This window comes from Piliocolobus tephrosceles, chromosome 11 (assembly GCF_002776525.5).
Source record: "Piliocolobus tephrosceles isolate RC106 chromosome 11, ASM277652v3, whole genome shotgun sequence".
Classification (NCBI taxonomy): Eukaryota; Metazoa; Chordata; class Mammalia; order Primates; family Cercopithecidae; genus Piliocolobus; species Piliocolobus tephrosceles.
Window position 1 is genome coordinate 30,092,752 of NC_045444.1, and position 25,091 is coordinate 30,117,842.

General features: G+C 38.0%; 1 protein-coding gene, 1 long non-coding RNA gene and 1 pseudogene across 11 annotated transcripts in view; all 3 read right to left on the bottom strand.

Annotated features, from left to right (window-relative positions):
- LOC111546144 overlaps positions 1 to 24,826 on the bottom strand; it is a 29,814-nt gene extending 4,988 nt beyond the window's left edge. The window contains exons 1-2 of the long non-coding RNA XR_002732665.2: positions 8,285 to 24,826; positions 1 to 6,466 (exon numbers count right to left, since the gene is read on the bottom strand). The exon at positions 1 to 6,466 is cut by the window's left edge and continues 4,988 nt beyond it. This is a non-coding gene — a long non-coding RNA (uncharacterized LOC111546144). The remainder of the gene's footprint in view (positions 6,467 to 8,284) is intronic.
- Positions 1 to 25,091, bottom strand: part of ZEB2 (zinc finger E-box binding homeobox 2) — a 137,213-nt gene that overhangs the window by 72,182 nt on the left and 39,940 nt on the right. The window lies entirely within an intron of this gene.
- Positions 7,610 to 8,286, bottom strand: LOC111546143 (annotated as a pseudogene).

The following is a 25,091-nucleotide window of genomic DNA, read 5'->3' on the forward strand; positions in this document are numbered from 1 at the left end:
TTACAGCTTGGAGTTAGAATCACATAATCTTAAAAAAAGGACAACATATTTTGCAAGCAGTACTTAGCCAAATAATTTTCTTTAACTCTGACCAGATTTATGATGAATACATATATTGCAACTCTTATAAGAACTCAAAGATGGAGAACTCGGACGTTCAGCATTTAAGAAGCCTGCCTCTAAGACTAAGACTGAATCCATCCCAAGTTTGTTCCATTGTTTTTTTTTTTTTTTTTTTTTTTGAAGCATTTTATTTTCCACAGTTGGAATCAGCTGAGGATAGAGTGTGAGCAATGACTCTGAATTTCCTTTGCTTTTGTCAAACTGTGTCACAACCGTAAAGTTATTTTAACTGAGTTTATTTGCCTAGGCATTTCCTTTCTCTTGTAGTAGTGTAAGAGAAAGGAAAACAACCATTTAAAATGTAAGTGCAGTTGAGTGGATATAAGGGACTCTTCCAGCTCCTATCATAAGCAGACAACTCAATGATAAGTATGTGGGCTTTTTAAGCTTTAAAAAATATTCATAAATCCCTTTTTGGATTCTTTCATTTCAATTTTCTTCAAGCAACTGCAGTGAGAATTAGACAAGTTTATAAATTCTCATTTCTATCTTTCTTGGGCCAGTCCTGATTACTCCTATCATGCTTAATACTGGCTCACATGGGGGACTTCCACAAATTCTTTAATATACTGTGTATTTGGTGTAAAAAAATTACGTAAAACACAGTAATTGATGCTATTAACGTATTTGGTGAGATTATCCAATAGATTTCCTTGAAGTAACTCTAATAAATTTTTCCTCCTTTGTAAAAACAACCCCTTGGTCTTAGATTCTGCTCTGTACAGTGGCCAGGGCTTAAGCTCTGGTACTGTATGAGTATGCAAACAAGCAGATTTCACAATCAGATGACACTGAGACTTAGGCTTACTGTGCCAGACTCTCTTTGCTGACTGCTCTCTCATCTTGGGCCAGCCTAGGGATCTGAGAACCTGCTGCAGTTAGAAAGAAGTCACCTGACCTTGAAGTTTCCCTCCTGTCTTTTCTCAATCGTTCCAGCTCTCATACTCAAGAGTCAGAGCTCTCCACCACTGTCCTGGCCAGAGCAGCACCCCCCAAAGGGCTGCGTGTACCTCTGGCAAGAGAAATGCATGTAGAAGACAATGCATTTTTAGTCCCTATAGATTTTCTGTAATGTCTCTGTTTCCAGAATCTCATGTGTGCCTTAAAAATCCTTTTCTGCTACATTTAAAAGGACAGTTTGATTATATAATAATACCTGGATTTATGCATTAATCTACTGACAGCAGAGCCTGTTAATAGACATTTTTCCACTTGCTCCTCATAACAAACCTTTGAAGAGGGGAGCAATTATTATGAGGATGATTTTATAGGTGAGTAAATTGAATCTCAGAAATTTTAACTGACTTTTTCCCACATCACCTTGTGTTAGAATCTGGATCTGATTCCTGACTCCAGATCCTATTTGTCTCTAGATTCTATCTGTGCTCTTTTCATCACCTTGGGGGTACAAATCTAAGTAAGCAAACAAAAGCCAAAATAGGATGTTTAACTATTTAACAGAGTATGGCGGTGTCAGTATGAAATCTTTGCCCATCTGGTTTAGTGGACGTAACTGTGCCTGGGCAGAAGAGAGAAGGAGGAAGGGAGAACAAAGGCAAGGTCAAGAGCAACTACACTGAAATTTGGAGAAAAAGCAAGTTAGATGTAAGGAAGAGGACCTGGTATGTAATAGATATTAATGGGATCAGTGACATCCATCATTTGTGAATGGAACAGGTTTTATTTTGCTTGGAAGGTTTTTTAAATTTTTATTTTTTCATAAAAACTCAACAAATTAACGTGCCAATCTCCCCCCATATTTACTCTCATCTCCCAATTTCTCTGAACACAAAATTCAAGTGGATTCTACAAATGAACAGACAGCTGTATACTAAATAACTCACATAAGTACTTTTTTGTTGACATTTTTGTCCTGTCCCAATTAGTGCTTCTTTCAGGATTTGAGGTTAGGTATTCAATTAAAAATACCATTCTTTTCTTGGTCATAAGAATGTACTTGGAGCATTTATGCCAAGGCGAATTTAGAGATCAGATACATAATGTGGTACATTCTGTAATATACATGGGTAACTGAATGCCTTACACTGCAGAAACTTGAAATTGGGCCTCTATTGCCTATATTTCTGGGCTGTTTTCATTGCTACTTTAATATTATCTATCTTATACACACACATACACACACAAACACACACACACCCCCCAACCACCACCACCACCACACAACTTCACACTTTTTTGGTATTTTTATTTACTGGAGTAAAGGTAAAGAAAAAAAGCAAATTAAAAATGTCAACAAAGTTTTTATAACATCTTAAAATTACCTTACTTTCTACTTTTAAAACTGAAATACCAACTCTGGATGACTAGAATTTGAATCGGAAATGCCCCCCAGTCCTTAGTTTGACATTAGGGAGAGACCTGTATGTAACAAGTTGCCTGATTCTCCTAAGAATACATTGAGAGAGGGTTTGCAGTTCTCGCCAGCTGGAGGAGTCTTCCTGGTATTGATTGATTACCACAGTATTCACCTTGGAATGACATAGATATACTGGATATTATGAAGCTTGGAATTTTAAAAAAATTTTCATTTTGTAATTTTGTTCACATTCCAACTGATAGAAGACACAAGAGATACTTCAATTTTCCAAGAGAATGAAAAAAAAATCTTGCCCATTCTTCTGAAATTTAAGTAGGCAGCCCTTGAAAGATCACTGGGAAAAGTCTGTATTTTCTCAGGTTTAACTAAATAATTTATGCATACTTTCACTTTGGCATGATGAAGCAATTTTAGCCTTTAAAACCCACAACTACTCAGGAGGGAAAAGGTCTGGTTCCTGCAACTTAAATAATTGAAACATCCAGGTGGAAATGCTTTCAGCAGTTTCCCTTTTTGAGACAAAGGAAGAAGACCAGAATTTAGAGATACCAAGAATAAAGAATTGATAAAAAAAAAAAAAAGTAAGTTCGGATGTATTTAATTTAGAATGGAAATCTTGCAATATTTTTTGAATGATAGAGACCAGAATGAGGTGTGAGGTGAAACGTCTGCTTGCCTGCTGTTTATAGTAAATGAACAAATAGAAAATAACATGTTAGTATAGCCCTAAGTCACACATATATGTATTACATATATAAACATAGCATATACAAATAGAAATAGCTATAAAGCTACTATAACCCTACAACCCACGTCAGCCCAAGCCTTAAGCATTAAGTAGCTATTGGAGATCTTAGAGGAAACTGTGTTAAGAAATATTGTGCTTTAATCCCTGGCTTCTTGGGTTATATAAATGTGTATATCTTTTGATATACAACTAAGTAGAGTAAGATGAATGAAAATAGAACAAAATGTCACTTCTGTAGGACACAGGGCTGACAAAAGGACAGAAGGAACTACTAAAATACTAGAGGAGATTTTGACATGTAGGTATCCAGTACAATCAGCCCTCTGAGGCCATGGCCTCTTAGCCTGAAGTCAGATTTCAGAACTGCCATGGGGAAATTTACCTTCTCACTTGCAGGTCTGTAATGATATACTTGTAAAGGAGTGTGGGACTTGGAACACTGCCTGTGTAAATTTAGAGCACAGCTTATAATCAGAAAGTTTTGAGGGTTAAAAAATTTCCTGCTGTCTTATCAACGTACTAAAAAAATGCATAGGGCACTTTGTGTTGCAATTTCTTGTGGGAGAGAAAAACACTTAACAACTCATAAAGCACTGGTTGTTACTATTTCTAAAAAACCTTTGTCACATCCATATCTGATGCTCATGTAAAGATGACAATCAGCTAAGGTACAAAATAAGGTAACAGAGCTAAAGAGAATTGGTTTTCTTTAGAGTTGAGCATGACCGAAATTATACAGGAAGGGTAAAAAGAGATCTTGCTACGTATGTATTCTTTAAAATGAGTGCAGGCTTCATTCTCTTAGAGGAAAACAGGCTCGTAGATTTTAACACTCCGAAACTTTGGCCCTGTGCATCATAGGCATGCAACATACTGGGTCCTGTAAGGAGAGATCCCGAAGAAAATATGAAGAAAAGTTACCCTCCGAGCCAACAGGAAAGGTTAAGGTTGGCCAGGCTGCATAAGACAGGGTTGCTGAAACCCAAAGGTCACATCCTGAACAAGGTTGCTATGTTATGATGATTTCATTCTGAATGCAACTCTGGCTTTGTTTTTGTTGTGGTGCTGTGGGTGAGGGCCACCTAAGTGGCGTATGTTAGAGATGTGGACTGGGGAAGAGTGATTAAACCATGGACACATCAGTGTTCTTAAGGGATTTAAGAAATACTATTCTTGATCTATGTAAAGAACTTGAACATCAGCAGTTACGGTATGCAATGTGAACTGAGGCCTCGAAAGAGACTGATACGGGGTGGGTGGTGGTTCTTTCATTTTCTTTTCTTTCTCTCTCTTCTTTATTTATTTATTTATTTATTTATTTATTTATTTATTGGTCATCCATTGACTTTAATTAAGCCCAGCCAGCCTCACAAGCATGGGAAACTTGCAGAACTTTTTTGTTAAAGTGACCTTGTTCCCAGGATTTGCCCTACAACTTCTCTCAGCTCCACTGCAAGGATGAATATTCACATTCCTGCTCTGAATCTTAGAACGGGGCACCTGGCGTAAAAAGAAAATTTCAATCTCATCTTAAGTATAACACTGAGAGCACTGTTTTTTAAGGAAAAAGAAACCTTTCTCCATAATCCTGCTGGTTATACTTCTTAACTGTATTATTTTAAGTCAATTAATTCAAATTTAAAAATAATGAAATTACTAGCAGAGACTCTAAACTTCTTTTAGTATATTAAATTGGGCAGATTGCTTCTCTCCTTCTAATTATGAATGTTGCAGTTACAAAAGAAACTGTCATTTTGATAGAGCAAAAGACAATCTGTCTGCCAAAAATGTCCAACCATAATTCTAAAAAAAAGTCATCGGCATCAAGAACATGCTACTTTGTTTGATGTACTGTCTTATTGGAAACCTGATTTGCTTTCAACCTCTGAGACAACACATAACATAAGTTTGTGTGACTAATTTTTCTTGGAAATATGAGTAATTAGAATTAGGGGCCATTTTCATAGTAGGAGTGGACAGGTTTTTAAAAAATTCAAAGTAAGTGCTATAGTTATTTTCTTTGCTTTTTTTTTTGTCACACTCCTAAAACCAAGTAGAAGGGGGATGCTGGGCTTTGTACTGGATAATGCGAGGCCCCATGTAAATTGTGAGCGACTGCAAAGTACGGAAAGGTTTATTACCTAAGGTGAGCCCTCCCATAGCTCCTGGAGTATAAAAGCATTAAGCGCATGTTCTAACAAAGTCATAAAAATCAATAAACAGGAACCCCCCACCTGTGCAATGGCCCCAGTGTTAAGTTTTATACATGTAGTAATAGTGCATATCAATTTTCACCACCCTTCCTACGCTAGCTATTACAGGGCCTACCACCACCGGAGGGACAGCGAGAGCCGCACCATTCATCCATCCCACAGAGTTGTCTACATGCCAGGCCCATTGCATCATTGTCAGTTTTATTCTATCTGCAACTGGACAAGGCTGCAGCCCTAGCTTCTATACACCCACTCAGTACCGCAACAATTGCAACTGTGTGCCTCTGTTTAAAGAGTTTACAAGTCCTTCTGAAAGAAAAATAGAACCGTTGCATATTAATGCCCCCAGGCCCTGGACGATCACACAATGGAAAAAGGAAAGACATGTCGCTTCCATCGATATGTGACCTTGTCCAACTCCTGCAGTCTGTGGCTTCTCCACCAAGGTTTAAAAAATAATAATGCTTTCTTGATAAGCATCTGGATGACCAGGTTTCTACAGCAACTAGTTATAATCAGAGTGCTCCTGAACAGCCAAAAGATTCGGAGAGCACAGATCACCATTTTATTACACACATGGTAACATATGCTAAAAATTAGGCCTGAAATATGCAGCATTTTCACCAGGTTACGGAAGTAACTACTAACATCACACTTATTTCATAATTAAAGGAAATCCTCCACCCACCTCCCCATTTTTACCAATAAAAGCAGAAAATATCACTGAATATGTAACCTTTGTACCACAGCCACTCTTTGCCATCCGTTCCTCCGTACAGGGTAAGGAGAGGGGACAGGCTTATTAAAATCCCAGCACTTGTTAGTAAAGAGGTGCAATAACTTTGGGAGGAATACTTCACTTGAGGCATTCTGGGAAAAAAGAAGCATAAAAGAAAAAACAGCCTTGTTTTAATCATAATCCAAATATAGCTGCTCTGGAGTAATGAGGAGCATTTGAGAAGACAGCCTTCATTCAGACACGGAACTTGGGTGATGTTTTTCTTCCCTTTAAATGGTTCTGTTGGTTATATAGTTTTAATACGCCTGAAAAACAAAAGAAGGCCCTTGGTGATGACTCCGCTTCTCCCCTCCCCAGCAAAAAAAAAAAAAAAAAAAAAAAAAAAAAGAAAAGAAAAGAAAACAAAAAACCCAGGGGTTTTATCTGTCTGAGGTTGCCTTTGATAGCACTCACAGCACGGAAGTGCCACTCACAGATACTTAGAGCTGCGTCATTTAGGAGCATAAAAATAGAATAAAGTTGTGTAGCAAATGAGAAATTATGATATAACTCAAGTGCTATGGCATGAAACCGGCAAAATGAGCCATCTAAACATTTTTCAGAACCAAAAAAATAAAATTAAAGAAAATGGAAAATGCAACTCTAGCATGATTTCTGTGAAGGTGTGTTTGAAGTCTTACTAACTTCAATGCCCTCCATGAGAATAGTTGCTATGGATATTATGAGAAAATTAGACATTTCTAGCACTGCAAAGAAAGTGAAGCAGTGCAGTTGTGAACAGCTGGCATACAATAGATAATTTAAGGGAAAGTGACCCTCATGTATAATTTTTAACTGAAGAACTGTCAGGCCCCATTAGTTCCAACAGGGCCTGCCAGGACCAAGATCGGTTTATAGGAGTATTGTATTAGCACAGTTTCTCAAAGAGCTGTGTGAAAACATAATATGGGGATTTGGTAAATTCAGCATTTTAAAACATTGTACACATTATTTGTTCTACTGACACCATGCTCTCTGCTTATGTGTTCTGAATGCAAAGCCCAATAGGGTAGCAACTGCCATGGTAAACAGTTGGTGAAAAAGCCCTTCTGAGCAGCTGGAATATGGTCAGAAGTAACCCCCAAAAGTTAAAAGGGCAAAGCAAATGGTGGCCATCGTACACCATGATGCTGAATGCTTCTGACTCAAAGGCCTTGAAAGAAACAGGCAAGGAACAGAAAAACTATATAAACCCAGTCAACCGAAGTTCTTGTGAGAAGTATGGAAATTCTTGGACAGCCTGTGAAGGATGTAATGAGATCTAATTGGGGAATATAACATGTATGTTTCAAAAGTTATAGCCAAAGCTAATCGTAAGAAAAAGAAAAAAAAAAAGAGGTTACCTCTTCTCCGTCACATTGGCCATTTAACTAAGCAAATATTGAAGCTTTCTTGGCACCAGGGTTATCTCACTTAAACACATGGTGACATAAAATAATATACATGTGACATGCCATAGTTTCAAATAGCACCATCTTTATTGAAAACATGGGCTGGGTGCAGTGGCTCACACTAATAATCCCAGCTCTTTGGGAGGCTGAAGTGGGAGAATCACTTGAGCCCAGGAATTCAAGACCAGTTTGGGCAACATAGTGAGACCCCATCTCTACAAAAAATAAAAAAAAAAAAAACATTATCTGGGCATGGTGGTGCATGCCTGTGGTCCAAGCTACTTGGGAGGCTAATGCAGGAGGATGGCTTGAGCCTGGGAGGTCAAGGCTGCAGTGAACCATGATAGTGCCCCTGCACTCCAGCCTGGGTGCTAGAGTGAGACCCTGTCTCAAAAAAAAAAAGAGAGAGAAAGAGAAAGAAAGAAAGAAAAGAAAGAGAAAGAAAGAAAAGAAAGAAAGAAAGAGGGAAAGAAAGAAAGAAAAGAAAAAGGTAAAAGAAAAATGGATTCATGGTAAAGGAAAGGCTCAGGGAAGGCTTCATGGGGAAGGTCATGGAGCTAATATGTATACAAAACACTTACTTAGTCTAGAACCTTGTAGCTCGATAAATGGCTGTGTTTAGCATCTGCTGGAACACACCGTCCTTAATTTTATTGTGTGATACTGTGCAGTTTAAAATCATGTTTGCCTTACCTCTCTATCCTTAGGGAGAGCTGCTTGATATTGTCTTGTTGGTATTCCTTGGTGTAAACGTTTTGAGGAAATTTCAGACACTTATATCCCAAATTAATGGGATTCTTGGCATCCTCTCTCCCTTTTAATGTTGCACTGATGTGGAATTAATCTCTCTATTTAGGTGGTTTGTCTTTGCTACAAATATTAAATAATCAAGTCAACATCTTTATATATTTAAATCTACCATTTGGTTATTTAGAAAGGCAACTATTCAATTCCATAATTATAGCCACTTAAATCAAAGTCTACTAATCAGATAACATAGCTGGGCTTTACAGGTATTATAGAATATTCTTTACTAGACACTATATTACAAGCAATCATTAGCTCAGCTATAAAAGGGTTTAAATACTAATGTTTTTTTAAATTTGTTTCATAACCTAAACAAGCAATCAATGTACATTAATAAGCATAATTGTTTTTTTGGCATCTGTCCATTCATTTGGTCCACCTTGACAGCTCTAGCAAACGTGTCAGCAAAACTCAGCACACACAGTACACAAGTAGGAATCACCAGTGACATCTTCTCAAATATATATAATGCATTAAATTATTTTGATATTGAGAGATTAAAACCTCTGCAGTGTCCATGAAATCTCTTTTACATACATTCCAGACAAAGACTGTGACAGATACTTCCACCTCAAACACAACATCGAATCGAAGTGGCCATAAAACAAGCCTTAATGAGGCGATAAACATGTTTACCTTTGATTAGGTGAGCTTCTTGATAAGATAACATGGAGAGGCACTTTCCAAGAGTAAATATGTACAGAAATTGCTGGCCACTACTGTCCTGTTGAGATTCCACGTGCAACAGAAACACCTCACTTGTCCAACTCACCTTTCCGCCAGCTAATTTGGCTTTGGCAATGGAAAGAGTAGCTCGTATAAGAAATCTTTACCTCGCTTGTGGACCCCAACAGTTCTCAGAAAACCCTTTACTGGATTCTAAGACTCTGCGCTATTATACAACTCAACCATAACTCTTTCCTTGTTGTAGTGTAACTGTTTTCTTGTTTGTCTGTTCCTCAATAAACTATGAGGACTGAGATTCTGCTTCCCTCATCTTTGTCTCCTCCAAAGCTAGGATGGTGCCTGGCCCATGGTGGACGGTAACTGGTCTGTTTTGAATGCATGAATTTTCATCATAGTTTTTGTGATTGTGTTTATGAAGACACTGGAGCAACAATGTTCTGCAGTTCTAGAGATCTTGATGAGGTGGCAGCCTTGTGTCCAGTCCTATGTATGTACATTTTGGTATTTTTCTGCCTTTTGCCAAATAGGGCAATAAACATGCACCAAGAGCGCTATACAATCGCATACACTGTATTTGTTTCAGGTGACCTTCCTGCAGGGCAACTTTGGCATATTCTCTGCAAAGGTACAGTTGCTGGATTTCACATACGGAGACTGTCATCATTTGGTCCTTGACAACTTTCATAAACAGTCACTCTAGCTTAACAAGCAAATGTGTAACAGTTAAAATTGGAAGAAAAATAAGGCCAAAATGGCAGCTTACTGCACAACTTGCATGCATTCTAAAATAAAGTAAATATGAATAAAAGGTAACTTATTCAGTGTCACTCGTACATATTTATAGTTTAAAAATTAGTCAAAGTTTATGTCCTGAGGTTGTACCTACAGGAAGCCAGATGTGCCTTCTGCACGTGACCTAAGACAGGCCTAGAGCAACTACTAGATAATTTCTCGCTCATCCTCTACACCGTCGATTGCGGCGGCTTTCTGAGGTGAGAGAAACTGACAGCACTAACTCTCCAGGGCAGAACTTTCCAGTCAAGTGGATCAACGGACTGAAAATCTCTTATGAATAGTCATTAGGCCTTCATTACAAACCCCTCAAAACCCAGTTCTCTTTTCGCAACCAAATGCCTTTTGTCATCTTCACAAGGTGCATCATTTAATTACCAATTGATTTCTTTATATATGACAACATGTCAGATAGCAAAATACAGTGTATCTCCCTTAGGGGGGAAAAGTCTGTTAACTATCACTATGCCAGATTATGGAATTATCTGAAAAACAGGCATCGTGCATACTGTTTCTTCATTTTCACTACTTTTTCTAACATCGGAGTTTCTTTTTGTTGAGAAAAGCCAGTAAAAGAAAAAGAAGAAAAAAGCTAATGAGAATCATGATGGCGTCCTCCCATACCCTGAAACACTTTCAAATTAGTGAGAACACATTTTAAGCTTTCTTTATCTGAAAAACGAATACTCAACAACATATAGGGAATATAGAGTGAATTCCAAAATGCAACTATATAGAGAACTACCATGGCCCATCTTTCTACATAGAAAAAAATGTCAAACAATTGTTCTCATTATACCAAGCATTTACTCAGCTTTTGACTTAGCTAATGCACTGAATCTTCCGCTGCGCAACTGCAGCCTGATAATCAAGTCAGTACTGTATTAATAAGCTCAATAATAAGGGAATTTCAAAAATGTACAGGACTATTATACCGTAACAATAAAACCTCAAACGGAGTAAACCAGGGCAGTGCTGAAGGTAGGCGTCAGAAAATAATGAAACCAGTGTTGCAGCAATGCACTCCATTGTGTGGTAGTGTAAATGCCTGCTTCTTTCATACACAGAAGCCACATTACATGAGTCCGAAATGTTCTCAGAGCGTCACTGTGACTGGTTGTGCTAGAACCTGGCACCGACGGGCACTGAAAGCTGACATTATGCTGTAGGATGTGCTGCAGGTGTGCAGGCCTGGGAACGTGCTCTAATTACATATTTTCCTGCCGCGCAACAATTAAGGTCGCCAAAATAATTGCCAGTTTCTTAATCCCTCCCTAACAAGACTGACATAAGGAATGGTTTATTTTTCTTTGGTTGTTTTGAAAGTGTTCCTCAAGATTTTGGTTTTCTATGGAACTGCATAAAACTAATTCTTATGTTCAGATGTGTGATTATACCCATTGTTAAATTTAAAAAAGTGGCCTGTCTTTGAATTGTGGTAAAACTAAAATAATTTTTAAAATATGAATTGTATAACCTGGTAGGTGGTTTGAACACTTTTCCTCTTAAAGAAGGTAAATTTTGCTTTTAAAACCCTATGTTTCTACTCTCTGAACTGCTCAAATCATGTGGCATGTTAAAATGGGCTGGGAAAAAAAGCAGACCACATGAAAACCTAGACCAAATAGGTGTCTTCACTTGTAGCAATGATTCTTCACCTTTTTGGAGGGGGATAGTGGGGAGACATAGAGCCTTTTAAGAATCTGCTTAAACGTATGGACCCACTGCCCAGGAAAAATGTGCATCAATGTACTAAATGTTACATGCAATTTCTGGTGGTTTGCAGATTCTTTAAAAAATCCATTAATGAATTCCAGGGAAAGAATCCCAGTCAACTAATAAATATTGCAATTATTGACACACTCTCCTTCATTCATCCACTTCTGCATTCTCTGAGCCATCTGACCACCATATGAAGCATACAATATCTACCACAGGCATCAGGAACCAAGTTTGTGGGATTTATATTCACAACTAAAACCCATTTCTTTCATTATTATTAGTTGTCAGTTTCCCACTTTGGTTGTGCTAATTGGGCAGAGCTGAATCACTCAGAGAATTCTGAGCCAGCTTACTCAGTCTTGCCCCCTTTCCTACAAATCAGAAGATAGCACTGCGTGCTGATTGAGTACTTAGCAGACAAACTGAAGTTATGTCAAGCGCATTACGATTTAACACAGGCTGAATGGTAGGGGCAGCAGATGTAACTAATGGGGTTAGGGAGAGAAGAAACTGGAGCGGTGAGAGAGGGGATGGAAGGGAAACAAAAGTGATTGTATCGGTAATAGAGACTTCAAAGGGGTGTAGTTTGGAAGATCTAGGTGGGGAGGGGGGGATCTGGCAAATGGAAAAAGAGGCATATCTGCCTACAGAGTAGCCGACGGAGGAGAGAGGAAAGGCCTGCCTGGAGAGAAAACAGAGTGGGGAATCAAAGGCAAGAAAATGTATAGCTGCAGAAGAAGGGAAGCTCAATTCCATTTAGAGAGGTAATGACACAAGGCCTCCTACAGTTGGAACTGTCCCAAATTGGCCTGTTTTGAGTGTCCCATCCATGACTTATTGCTAAGTCAGACAGAAAAAGTAACTTTCATAATTTGACAAAACCATTTCATCTTGATGTTTGAAAAATCCTTTCATTAGAAGAATAGTGGGTGGTTTAAATATGACCTGCTCCTCTTTCCATTTTTTCTTATGTGTCCGATGCTTAAGGACAACGTTTGGTCAAAAAACTGAGGTCTCATGATAGACAACTCAAATATGAGTTTTATGGATAAAAGTGAGGAACAGGTATGCCATTTCTTTTCTTTTAGGAGATGCTTTGATTCGTGAAGGGGTGGACACTCGAATTCCAACCATGGAGTGAGCACATGGGGGTATGTGTGTGTACACGCGCACACATGCTTGTGTGTATTACAGAACAACATGAGGTGAGGAGAGAAGGGCAAAGATCAAATTCTTAAAGTGGCTTTGAGGCATGCAGTGGTCAGAAATGGGCTGTGCTGTTAAAACTCAGACCATATTTTGGGATGCTGTTTCTACCACCAGTGGTCCATTCCTGTTCATACTCACATGCTACATGCCACTCAGGTGTTTTTTTTAAGGCTAGCTCAAGCATGCCCTTTGTGACTTGTTCAAGGAGAGAAACTTTTAGTTCCTCCTTATACATATACAAAATCGAGGACTTACCTTGATCATCCCTCAATTCATTCAGTCACTCAACAAACATTTCTTGAATACTCACAATGTGTCACACTTTGACCCTTGCCAAGCAGTTCTTTCTGACACTTATCTGTAAGGCTCTGTGAGGACTCACCTTTGAACCTTTAGTGCTGGCACATGGTAAGTAGCTAATATTTGTCAAATACAATAATGAATTGAGTGACTATAAAATAGCTTCCCAAACAAATCAAAGGCAGGCTTAAAGAAAATGTTTCAAATAGTTGTAAGGTGTTTTTTTTTTTTTTTTTTTTTAATGATTTTTCTATAGAGAAGTATACTTGTTAGCAAAACAAATTTTTAAGACATTACAGTTCAGTTCCTGGTTTAATCACAATCATAGTACTACTGGTAGCTTTCTCCTGGGCACGGCAAATTCACCAACTAACACACTGCCTTCATAGAGCATGCAAAGATGTATCCAGCTTCATTTTTGATTGATATAAATACCATCAGCCAGTACTGAGCATTGTACACACTGATCTGAGTGCTACAGACTCCCAATTAGTCACTATTCATACAATTCTACACCTAGCCCATAACAGGCTTTTTTTCCCCTTAACCCAATTTCCTTGACCTGTGTTTTCCTTCTAACCAGAATTCAGAGACAAAGGCAGAGCAGTAAATCATTTTCTTAGAAAAACACCATCAGGCTACTTCAGTCCTTTGGGCTGTTATTTATATGCTGTACCTGAAAAAGTTATTTTGGGATAGTGTAGCTCACTAAATTATATTTTCCTCATTATCATTATTACTGTAAAATGATCATTAATTTGCTCTTTGGCTTTCTAAGAGGAAAAACATCAAAGAAACAAGAGTTCCCCCTAATTTAACTTTTCTTGAAAGGTAACTGATTTACAAACAAATTACTTGTGCCTTGTAAGGAAGAACCAAGTGCATCTGCTCATTTGATACATTTTCAAGGGTTACAGTGTGGAAATGAGGCTCTAAGAAGCTCCTGTGTGATCCACAAACAACTTCACGCTGTATTACACGTGCGTCAGATACAGAGACCAAACCCTCTGAGTTGCAAGCAACCTGTGATGCAGAATGCTTGCTTGGCAGTGCCTGAAACAGCTTATTTAAATTGCAAACTTTGCAGTCACCACTTACAGGTGATTTTGAAAGTTCATTATATAAACTAAACAGCTTAATCTCCATACTTTGTTTTTAAAATCATACATATATTATCTCTGAAAGATGCTATTTAATCTCTCTCTCTCAAAAACTCATCAACTCTGTTAAGAAATTGCCTTAGAGAGTAAAAATGTTTAAAACACGCATGGAGCTTAAACAAATGTTTCAACTTGAGGGCAAATAATGTTAGAGACGTGGGTAGGAATTGCCAGGATGAAGTTTGCCTTGAATAGAGATCACATGAGAAGAATTTTGAAGTCATAACTTTATAGTACAAGATGATCAAAGCCAAGTATTAATACTTTTTTATCAGCTCACCTTCTAAACAATATTTCAGTAGATTTCCTTTCACACAGTGATATTTGTAATAAATGCTCTGCCTTTGTTTTAAAGTCAGTCTGTAGAAAGATGACATCAGCTTAGCAAACAATAAAGTGCCTGTAATATTGTCTCCAGAGGGCTGTTACATTTACTTTGTAGCAGTAAAATTCAATTTTCAAAAAACACTACATGAATGATGTTAGGTTATTAACCCTATCACCACCGTAAAACATCATTATTGTGTGCAGAATGTAGGTCACTATCTAGAAGGCATAAGTTGCTTTTTTGTTAAATAATCCACTTAAGCTTCTTTTCTTTCCTAGAGCCTGCGTTGTGTCCCTTCTTTTGGGAAAAAAATATTCCAGCATTTAGTCAGCAGACTGGAACAAGACCCCTAAACTTTTCATTCTAAGGCTCTCTTTCTTTGTTGCCATTCAGTTATATATCCCAGTTCTGAAGTAACCCTTTGCATTTACTTATTACCAAAGCCTGTTGTTCTTCAATGAAAAATTAGTATATCATCATATTTTTTCAAATGGCAGAGACATAACTCTCACATGTTTCGGTTCTAGGACAAAAAGAAAATAAGGATGTGTCTCATTGCAAAGCCTGAATCACTCTCACATTTCAAGACCTTGAATACAAACACTTTATTTCTGGACCTGAATATGTTTCACTTGCTATGCCTGCATAACAGCAGTAGTTACCTGATATAAGTGATTAAAGATCTTCCTGTTTAGAAAGAAGAAGAATATTTAGCGACAGGACGTCAGCATGCAAAGAGTTAACTAGTTAAACTTCTACAAACCCCCAGAGTAACTTTCCAAAAGCTGACAATAAGTAAAAGAAGTGCTGGTTATCCATTTTTTAAAGGGATGGGATTGGTTTTAGAAGAAAGGGAAAGAGGATCAAACACCTCAATGCAACAAAAGGTTGTGTCAGAGGGCCCTCAATCACAAACCTCCTTCAACAACAGATATTCCAACCTTCCAGAGCAGTTACCCAGGCAGCACAGCTAAAAAGTTCCATGACATGAAAAGAACAAAAACCTAAGGGATAGAGGTAGTTATTGTCATGCACACTCTTCTCTCTCTCTCTCTTTTTTTTTTTTTTTGGCTTGGGTTTTTCCCTCCCCCACAAAACTTTTGCATAAGCTGTTAGAGAAAAGTAATGGTGTGGCTTTCTAAAAAGAAATCCCCTATTTGTAAGCCACCTCCTAGGTAGTGAGGTAGCCCAGTGGACTTTCTGTAAGAAACACCTGATAAGTGGAGAGATCATTTACACAAATTTTCAAAAGAGACGTCTGAAATTAATAAGTACAATTATAGCCCTGTAAATGTGGTCAATATTCCCTTGAAATCACTTTTTTTTTAATTGATGTTATTTTCTTTTCAGACAAATTTTCTTCAGTGCACAGTGGATATAAGTTATTTGCATTTTCTGTGTTAGGTCTTAGTGGTATCTTAACAGCTTGTATGAATTTTCCACCAAAATGTAAATTATTAACAAGTCAGAGTTTTCATTTGTTTTATCTCCTGATGTGAGATCTAAATAAGTATGTAGAACATTTAAAATTCTTGCCATTTCTCTGCTTTCTGAAAAATAAATCTCATGCATACTGCACAATATATTTTCTTATGCATAACATGTTTCCATGTAATGGGAAAAAACTAATTTCAGGAGGAATACTGTATGTTTCCCAGAGACTTAGCTTTACAAGCAGAGTATTAACCCAAAGAAGCATTTGGTCATGTTTTCTTCATCATCATCATCATCATCATCATCATCATCATCATCATCATCATGTTCTTTATAATCATCCTCAAAAAGCATTTAAAGCCTTCATCATTACCTGGTTTGATATCAGGTATCTTCGATTAACTTTGCACTGATTTCTAAGACATAAACTACTGTTAGAATCAGATTTTTAAAACCCAGTTATGTGATCCTCAAAATTTACATGCAAGGATAATATAGCACACAGCATGATGGTGATTGAAGTGGGGTGTGATTGGGGAGTCCTTTGAGATACGGTAATAATACTAATAGCAAACATGTTAACAGTGCTTACTGTATGCCAGTAGTGCTCTAAACAAATGATCTTATTACTCGTCACAACAATCCATTTTACAGATGAGGAAGCTGAGGTGCAGTGCTGTTAAGTAACCGCCCAATGTCATAGGTACAAGTGGTGGAATTGGAAGTTTTGAACCTGGACATGCACACAAAGAGGACACTTTGCTACATCAAAAAGGAAGGAAGGAAGGACTACTGAAAGAAAGTGTCAGAATCTGCCCTTGAGAGGTGTGTATCAGGAACATGTATACCATGAGAAGGTTTTCTGAAGACGTGTGATAATGATGAAAAAAGAAGTACCAGATAAGCTTACCTCCAAAAAGAAAGAAAAAAGATTGGAACAATTAGGAGGTAGCTGGATGAAGAGGTGACATGTATAAAGTGAACATTAGAAGCCAGTCCAGAGAGCAGCTGGCAGTCTCAATGGAGCTCAAAGAGAATGAATGGATCAAAAACATAGACAAGAGAAAAAAAAGTTGTCAATGTTATTAAATAAAGTAAGCTGAAATTTGATATGTGAATGTGGTGGGAGAGGGGAAAGAAGGCTGCAAAGTTCCCGTGGGCCAAGGCCAAAGCCTAGACTAAGACCACAACTATGAGAATGGAAAGGAAAGGGGTGGATTCAGGAAACATTGGCAAAGAAAAAGTAGCAACGGTTGGTAACAGACTGGATGTGGGGAGTGAGAAAGACAGCAGTGAGACAAAAATAACCATGGGGTTCCTGGTTGGGAGGTCCACGATAGGGTGGTATTTCCCACTGCAATGGAAAACTAGGCAGATAGGGAAAATGAATAGTTTTATGTCATGTTATTGAATTTGCCAAAGCCAATGTCATTAAGTTTTGAGGTCTCTTGTGGGAAGAGTGCTATGTGGTCCTAAAACGTGGCTGGCTTAACTGGTGAATACCTTGATTCTTCTTTTGGTAGAGACAGGGTCCCCATGTTGCTCAGGCTGGTCTTAAACTCTTGGGCTCAAGCTATCCTACCACCTTGGCCTCCCAAAGTGCTGGGATTGCAGGCATGTACAATAGAGGTCAGTAGTCTAGTAGCTGAAATAGCAAGCAAGAGTCTGTCAGGTATACAGGAATCTGATGGGGCGGCATGGATAAGGGACTGCTAGAGAACAGGATGTGCACATGAGGAATGCCAGGAAGATGATCTAGAAGCAGAGGTGTAGGGTTGTTACAGAGGTGCAGGGAAATTGAACACGTAGCGTGGAGCAGAGTGAAGTGGCCAAAGAAAATACTTCAGGCTAAGTCATGGCCAATGCCTCACACCCAGACTTTATCTACTTTGGGTATAACAGCAGACCAATTCATGGTTTAAATTCAATGTCAGGACATTTTCTTTAAAAAAAATAAGATGCATGTATACAAAATAATGTAGCATCATTCTTTCGCTTTCTGGGGTCAATTATTTGTCTAATGATTCATCCGGTTTTCTCAAGTACTGTTTCTAGGAGAGCAGAGTTTATAGAAAATTTTCTCCAACGTCTAATCCTGGGGCAATGTTTGCAAATGCACAGCCTCGTTCATTGGCCTTGCCCAGGCAGTCCTGAGCAGTGCCCCTCCTAAAGACAGAGCACTGAGGAAAGAAGGGTATTATTTCAGCTGGGAGCGGAGCAGAGCCCTGGGATGAGACCGATTGATTCAGACCAGATGGATGGCCACACATAGGTGTGACGAAAATAGTAACACATTGCAGACATTCCAGGAACTGTCCTCCTCTTCTGGGCTGGAGGTGGGTCGCCTGTGCTGTCCCCTTATCTACCTCCTGATGTGCTTCCGAATCAAAGAATGTCAATGATGCTAACTCTTTTCCATGTTAGCACCTGGTCACAAGGCATTAGACTTGAAGTTCCATTAAAAAAGTCTAATGACCATTGCCCAGGTTTCCCTGTAGGTAAAGCCAAAGCAAATCATTTTGCCTAGTGCCTAAATATGTTGTTATTATTTCAATTTCCTCATGCACATGAAGAGTTCTAAGGTGTCAGAAACTGAACTCTGCTATCCTAGAAGAGAAGGGTACATTAATAAATGATACCAGTGTTGTAATCATTGATTATAACTTAATTAATGGGTCTTAAAAGAGTACTATGTAATAACTGATGATTCTGATTTGGTTATAGGCACTTTAACCCTAAATTTGCTGAGCCTGAGGGCTCTCTATTAAAAAGAGATAGGACCTTACATGAGATCATCATTACAATCCATAATCATGACCATCCATTCATTACCGTCGTTATTATTCGACGTGTAAGATTTCTTTTTGAGTGTTTCAGTTCTCATTTCAATACATTAGTGAATTTTGACTTTATAAACTAAGGTAAGGGTTTATTAACTTGATAACACTGGAAGAAAGAAATGTAACATTTTTATTTATTACAAAAATTACTTTCTTACTTGAAAAGAAACTCAACAAGCATGGGAAATTTTCTATCATTCAAAGCTGAAGTGCAGAAATTATGCACAAATTTGAATGTTTATCAAAATTAAAGGAAACTCCAAAAGCTTTTTGTAGAATAATATAAAGTCTAGAGAAATGGTGAGCATTTAATAACAACCCAGTGACATTTCAACAAGTATGGGAGAGCCTTTGTCATAATAAAAGTATGGTTTTCTCACTCTCTACCTCAAATGTCCTGCCCTGTTTTGTCCCAGCATGAAGTTTTAGTTTATGCGTTCTCACAGAGGCCTGAAACTGTTACCTACTTGTTATAAACCGTCTCAGATTTCACTGCTGTGGGTTCATCTGTAGGTTCTGATTGACATCCTTGACTGTCTCTCACACTCACTATGCAGCTCACATGTAACTGCCACCTGAAGGGCAAGGTAGACTATTGTTTTCACTTTGATCTGTATTCACAACTAAAAAAGTAATTCTTTAGATATAATTGTGAACCGATTACAAATGGAAGAAATTATTATTCAAGTTTAAATGCCTTATATATTTATGTATACACACACACACACACACACATACGTGTGTGAATATATATGTAAGTATATATGTCATTTTTCTTTCCACAGCATTGCTGGCACATTGCTGTCAGGACACTCATCTGGAATTGAGATTCCACAGCAGACTTTCCTCATCAAAGCATTTATTCATTATTTCATGTCATAATTCCTAGAAGTAATGTACTACTGATAGCTCTTGAATTTACTCTGCCAGTAGACTGCCTCCTTAAAAAAAATTTTATTCCTGTGCAGGTGGAGATTAGCATACGAAAAATGCTTTTAATTTGTCCACTCTTGGACTTACCTATCTGTCAAACCCATACATGTGACAGCAGTTGGGTTCAACTTATCTCTACTACCTCAATAGATGGTTTTAAATAGTCCACGGACTGTTAGTTATTTGTAAGCTGAGTTTATTTAACACCGTTTCTCAAAAACAAACCAAATAAAATAAATAGACACCAAACTGCTGGTTCTGTTTCTGAGTATCAGAAACAAAGATGATCATGTCCAAGGATCTGTAAAAACTGACTTCCTTCTGACATAAGGAAATAAAACAGCCAGTGCAAACTGTTTCTTCATATCTACTTCTCGAGATCTGGTGGTTCTTTCAGTGTGGAACTTAGTTTAAGTATTGCTGCTGTGTAGTAATATTTTACACTGGCTATTTTTTCTACTATTTATCTTTTTTTTTCTTGTGAAATTTAACCTGCCTAATTTTGTAGTTCTCATTTGCACATTTGATTTGTGTAAACCACAGCATCAAAGGCTTTAGGGAATTAATTGAAATGAGATGCCCAATGGTGGCATGGCTGTGGATCTATTATGGCTTCATGCTTCACTAAATGACAGGATTCCCACAGGGCAGTACCTATCATGAAGTGGGTCTCAAGGGGTTAACATGGGCTGAGTCTCAAAATAGACTTGAAGCTCAGCACACCTACTCACTTAAAAAGAAGGAGCAGTAAATATGTGCGTGCAAATTCGATTTCAAAGGACACTTAAGTGATGGTGGAAAAGTAGAATGCTCTTTCTCATCATTCAAACTAGAAGATAAAGAACACTGGGCACCTTGCACTCTTCAAAGGGACTGAGCTGAGGGCAGCACCTGAAACAACTTTTCCCTACCACCTACAGCCCTGAGACTGGAACAGGAAGAAACTTCTCATAGGAAAATAAACTAGCTCAGGCTTCTCCCAATTAGCTTACTTCTCTATATTTTTATTGTTCCACTAAGTTCCTGGGTATTCAGCCTTTGCAATTCAGAAGATGCTCCCAAAATTCTACAATTTTATGTACTGAAAATAAACATTCCTTATTATGTTAATCAGATGCCCTAATGAATGGGCAGGCATGGAGGTTCCATGTTTCATGTATCACTTGCTGATTTCGCACTGCCTTTACATCGTCAACATTCTCCTGTTTTGAACAGTGAGTGGACAACAGCCAAATGCAAACTTAATCTATTCTGATCATTTAAAAACACTCATGGGGCAATGAAACAAAATTTGTATATTATCTATTATCTCAAATAAATATTGTCCTTAATAATAAACTGTCTGGTAGATGCATGAAACCTGTTCACTCTCCTATTGATGTTTTACTGGCAATAAGAGCTAAGGCCCTACCCTATTTTAAATTTAACTCTATGAAAATGGGCACTACCCAAGAAAATGCTAGCACAATTCCAGATAAAATATAATGTTGCAAGGCTGAAAAGTGCATGCAAAGCAAGCTGCATTATTAGAATGTTTAAATATTAATTATACCGCTGTGTAGTAAAGATGATCAAGTATGAGTGTCAACTAATTTTCTAAAAGCTGCAACATTTACTTTCATCTAAACTTCCTTTGTTAAAGTAAAACTAAAAGCCCAGCAAGTTTAGTCTACTTGAGTGTGTTTATTTTTATTGGTTTCTGCATAATTTTTTTTCTACCATAAACCAACTTTAACCCCTTTTCTGTAATCTCTGCCAGTATAACTCCAACAGCACATCATAAAATTCCTATAATTCTTCAAAGCCACGGAGTTGGAAAGGAAAGGCTTGGGCACTTTGTAACAAACGCCAGCTATAAGCTTCAGCCAATTACATTTAACTCTTACAAACCCTCTTTTTGTGTGTGTGGATAAACTTACAGATTTATGCTCCATGGTCACTTTCATCTCCATTGTAAGTATTCTTCAGCTGCATTTGAGTTTGAAGCCTGCTCCATTTCGCGTGAATACCGTGGTGGAGGTAGCACCTAGCTCTAACAGCTCAGGAGGCTAGGCTGACAGATGGGGAGACAGATGTACAGAACCATGTAAAATCACAGAGACTTATTACCTTACAAGGAAGCCTCTGCTGATGGAGATGAGGCGGCCTGAAAAGTGGGCATTTCCAATAAACTGTGATGAAGGGGTTAAGCGGAATCACTGTCGCATTCCCTGTCTCTTTTCCTAGAATCTATTGCTTTTCTTTAATGCTTAAAACAGCTACTACAATCAGGCAGGAGCATTCTTAGGTAGAGACAAAGGAAGAGCATGTGTGTGAAGGAGACGCTCGGGTTTCATCCCGTCACCCATGGATGCCCAGCCAGGGTTTCCCACCTGAGACAGATTGCGACGCATGTTCGGCTCACTCATGCACAAGAAGCAATACACAAGTTCAGTGTAAAGCCACTTTAAAAGCTCATCGGGTGCATACTTTACTTGTACAAAATACCTTATTCATGACGGAGCAGTGAGGGCCTAGGTAATTACTTGAATCAAGGTGGCCTCAGAAGTGTTTAAATCTACAAGGACACTTAAAGCATGAATAATGCAAAATAATTTGCATCTAAATTTTTTAAGTGTTCTTTATTCAAAAACTAAAATGCAGTTCCGATTAAAGTTTGATGAGTGAAAGCTGAGCACTTCGTACCCACTGTGAAATGTCTCCTATATGTGGAAATTATTTCAGACAGTGGTGAAGGGACAAAAGAGTTGTGTGTGTGTGTGTGTGTGTGTGCGCGTGTGTTTTAATTTAAATTGTGATTAAGTTGCCTTTCTAAGCCTAACTTTCTTTAGGTTTTGGGGTGGCTACCAAGTTAATTCCTGAGCTTGCTTATCAGGTACAAGTCCAAATTTCAATCCAGCCCTTTAGGAAACACAATGAAAACACTTTCTTAGGCCCAGTAATTTGCCAAACAAAATAGCATTTGTATTCAACGCCAATGCAATGAAACTTTCTGTTTCTCTCACCTACATTTTTAAATTCAAATTATTCTTTCTTTGAAATCACTAGATGCAAAATATCTATGCTCTCTGTTACTGCTAAAGTTTAGAACACTCTATTTCATTTTCTTGATATTATATTTATACTCCTGTGTGAATATACATTATATACTATGTCACTGGGAAATCTGTAGTGTAAAGCTAAGAAGTATCAATATGTTAGCCCATGTTTTTAGGAAAACAAGATTGAAAAGCTAAAAATCAATTGAAGAACCCAAAGGCAACTTTGTTACAGTAACGTATAAAAATGTTTACCATTACCTTTGAACAACTTTTCTTCATCTGGTTTTCTAAAGTAGAACATATTAAAGATTATTTCAGATGTGTGCTATAATAAAATCAAACACCATTTCCAACTTATACATGTTTTTGTCAGGGATTGAAAAACAAAGTAAATTATAGTTTGAAAATAATTTTTACTTTTCTTTTGCTAAATTTTTATAATCTATTACCACTTGGGCTGCATTACCATCCCTGGGATTTCACAATGCTTGCATTTCATTTGAACTTGTGAATATCTGAGAAACCACAATTCAAGAAACTGCCATTGTTTCCCCAGGTTCTTTTGCCATGTGTTAGAGAGCGCTCCTGGCCCTTCGCTTCTACCTGAGATACCAGTAAAGCTCAATTAGAAACTAGGCCTTTCTTGTCTAGTTCACAGGCACTCCTCACAGCTGTGTGGAGGTGGCCTGCTGGAATGCAGGGAGAAAAGGCGGTGCAGGTCCTGCCAGGCTAGCAGTAGGCCTGACCTTGCAAGTGAATTTTCAAGGTAGGCCACTCTGCAATCCGCAGCACCTAAACTTTAAAGGCCCTTGCAAAGGGAAATTATTCTCCTGCTGTAGCCCTTATAAAGTATAAAGACTCCCAATTTATGGCATGCTCCAAAGCAGGCTTCTGCTTTATTGGAATTTTAGATGAGTGTGTTTGCCATACTCTTAGTGAGGGTGTATGCTACTTTTCTTTTGGGGGGTGGGGTTGGATTTTGAACAATGAAAACATTTTTAAACTCATTGAACAAAGATTTCCCCAGCAACAGACCCCCTGCTCAGCAGGTCACCTATCTTTGCGACAGTTTTTCTTTTCCCACGCTAACCCCAGGGCTCATTTGCATAAGGTCTCTGTTGTGACAATTAGTTTCAGGTGAGCTGATTTCTATGCAGCTTGCCCAAGACGATGCACAAGCCCCGGGCCTCCCTGATCCTGGTCCTAATTGCGACTGACTGGCACCAGACACAATCATCCTCTTGATTCAGCAAATTGTCCTGCTAGTAGCTTGTTGTGACCCCGCAAAGCGCAAATCATATCATGTCAGTCCAGCCTAGTAAACAACGAATAAAATACACTCTGAATGAGCATGATAATGTCTTTTCCGTATTTTAGGCATAGTTGACTAAATAAATGCAAATAAAAGCAACAGTCTTTTATTTGATTTGATTTCTGCTTGGGAGTAGGATTGTGGCTCCTCATAAAAACTTTTTAGAAAATAGGACACCCCCATATTTAAATTCCATGGTTCCATAGCCCCGTCACCTGGGAGAAAGTCCCCAGGTAAAATAACTGGCTGCTTTCAAATTTCTCTTAGCTTTGTTGTTGTGGAAATAAGTAATATGCTCTTTCATCATCTGTGAAGCTACAGGGTACATCAATATGCACATTAGTAGGGTTCCCAGTAGTCCCTACTAGACAGAAAAGCATTTGGAGCCAATGAAATTTCACATCTCTGCATAGCAACCCAAGTTAGGAAAGAACTTTTCTTAACTCTAGGAAGCAAGTGGGAAACAAAGATGAGTGACTTAGCATTACAAGAATGTTTAAGGACAATTGTTCTTAAAATGTTGCTTGGCCCTACTCTGTTTGCAATTCTTAACTTAGCTGTATTACGCTATAAGTGGCAGCTCCCTTATAAATTCTTTCTTCCCTGATAGGAATGCTGTCTGCCATCCTGTCACCTTACTTAGCCACCTACCTGTCATCTCTATTTTCTCTCTATACTAAAAGTTAAAAAAAAAAAAAAAAAAAAAAAAAAAAAAAAAGGACAAGGCTAATAAATGTTCCCAGCGTTATTTGGCTAGTTTTCCTACTCATATAAAATAGGCATTGTCACCACTGTGATATTTTGTTTCTTTTTTAAAAGGTGATTGCATATAAGCATCTGCTTTCATGATATGAAAGATACAGTCATTCACATTCTACTTTCTCTAGAAGTAGAAAAGATTTTCATACAGATAGCTACTTTTAAGAATTTTGTAT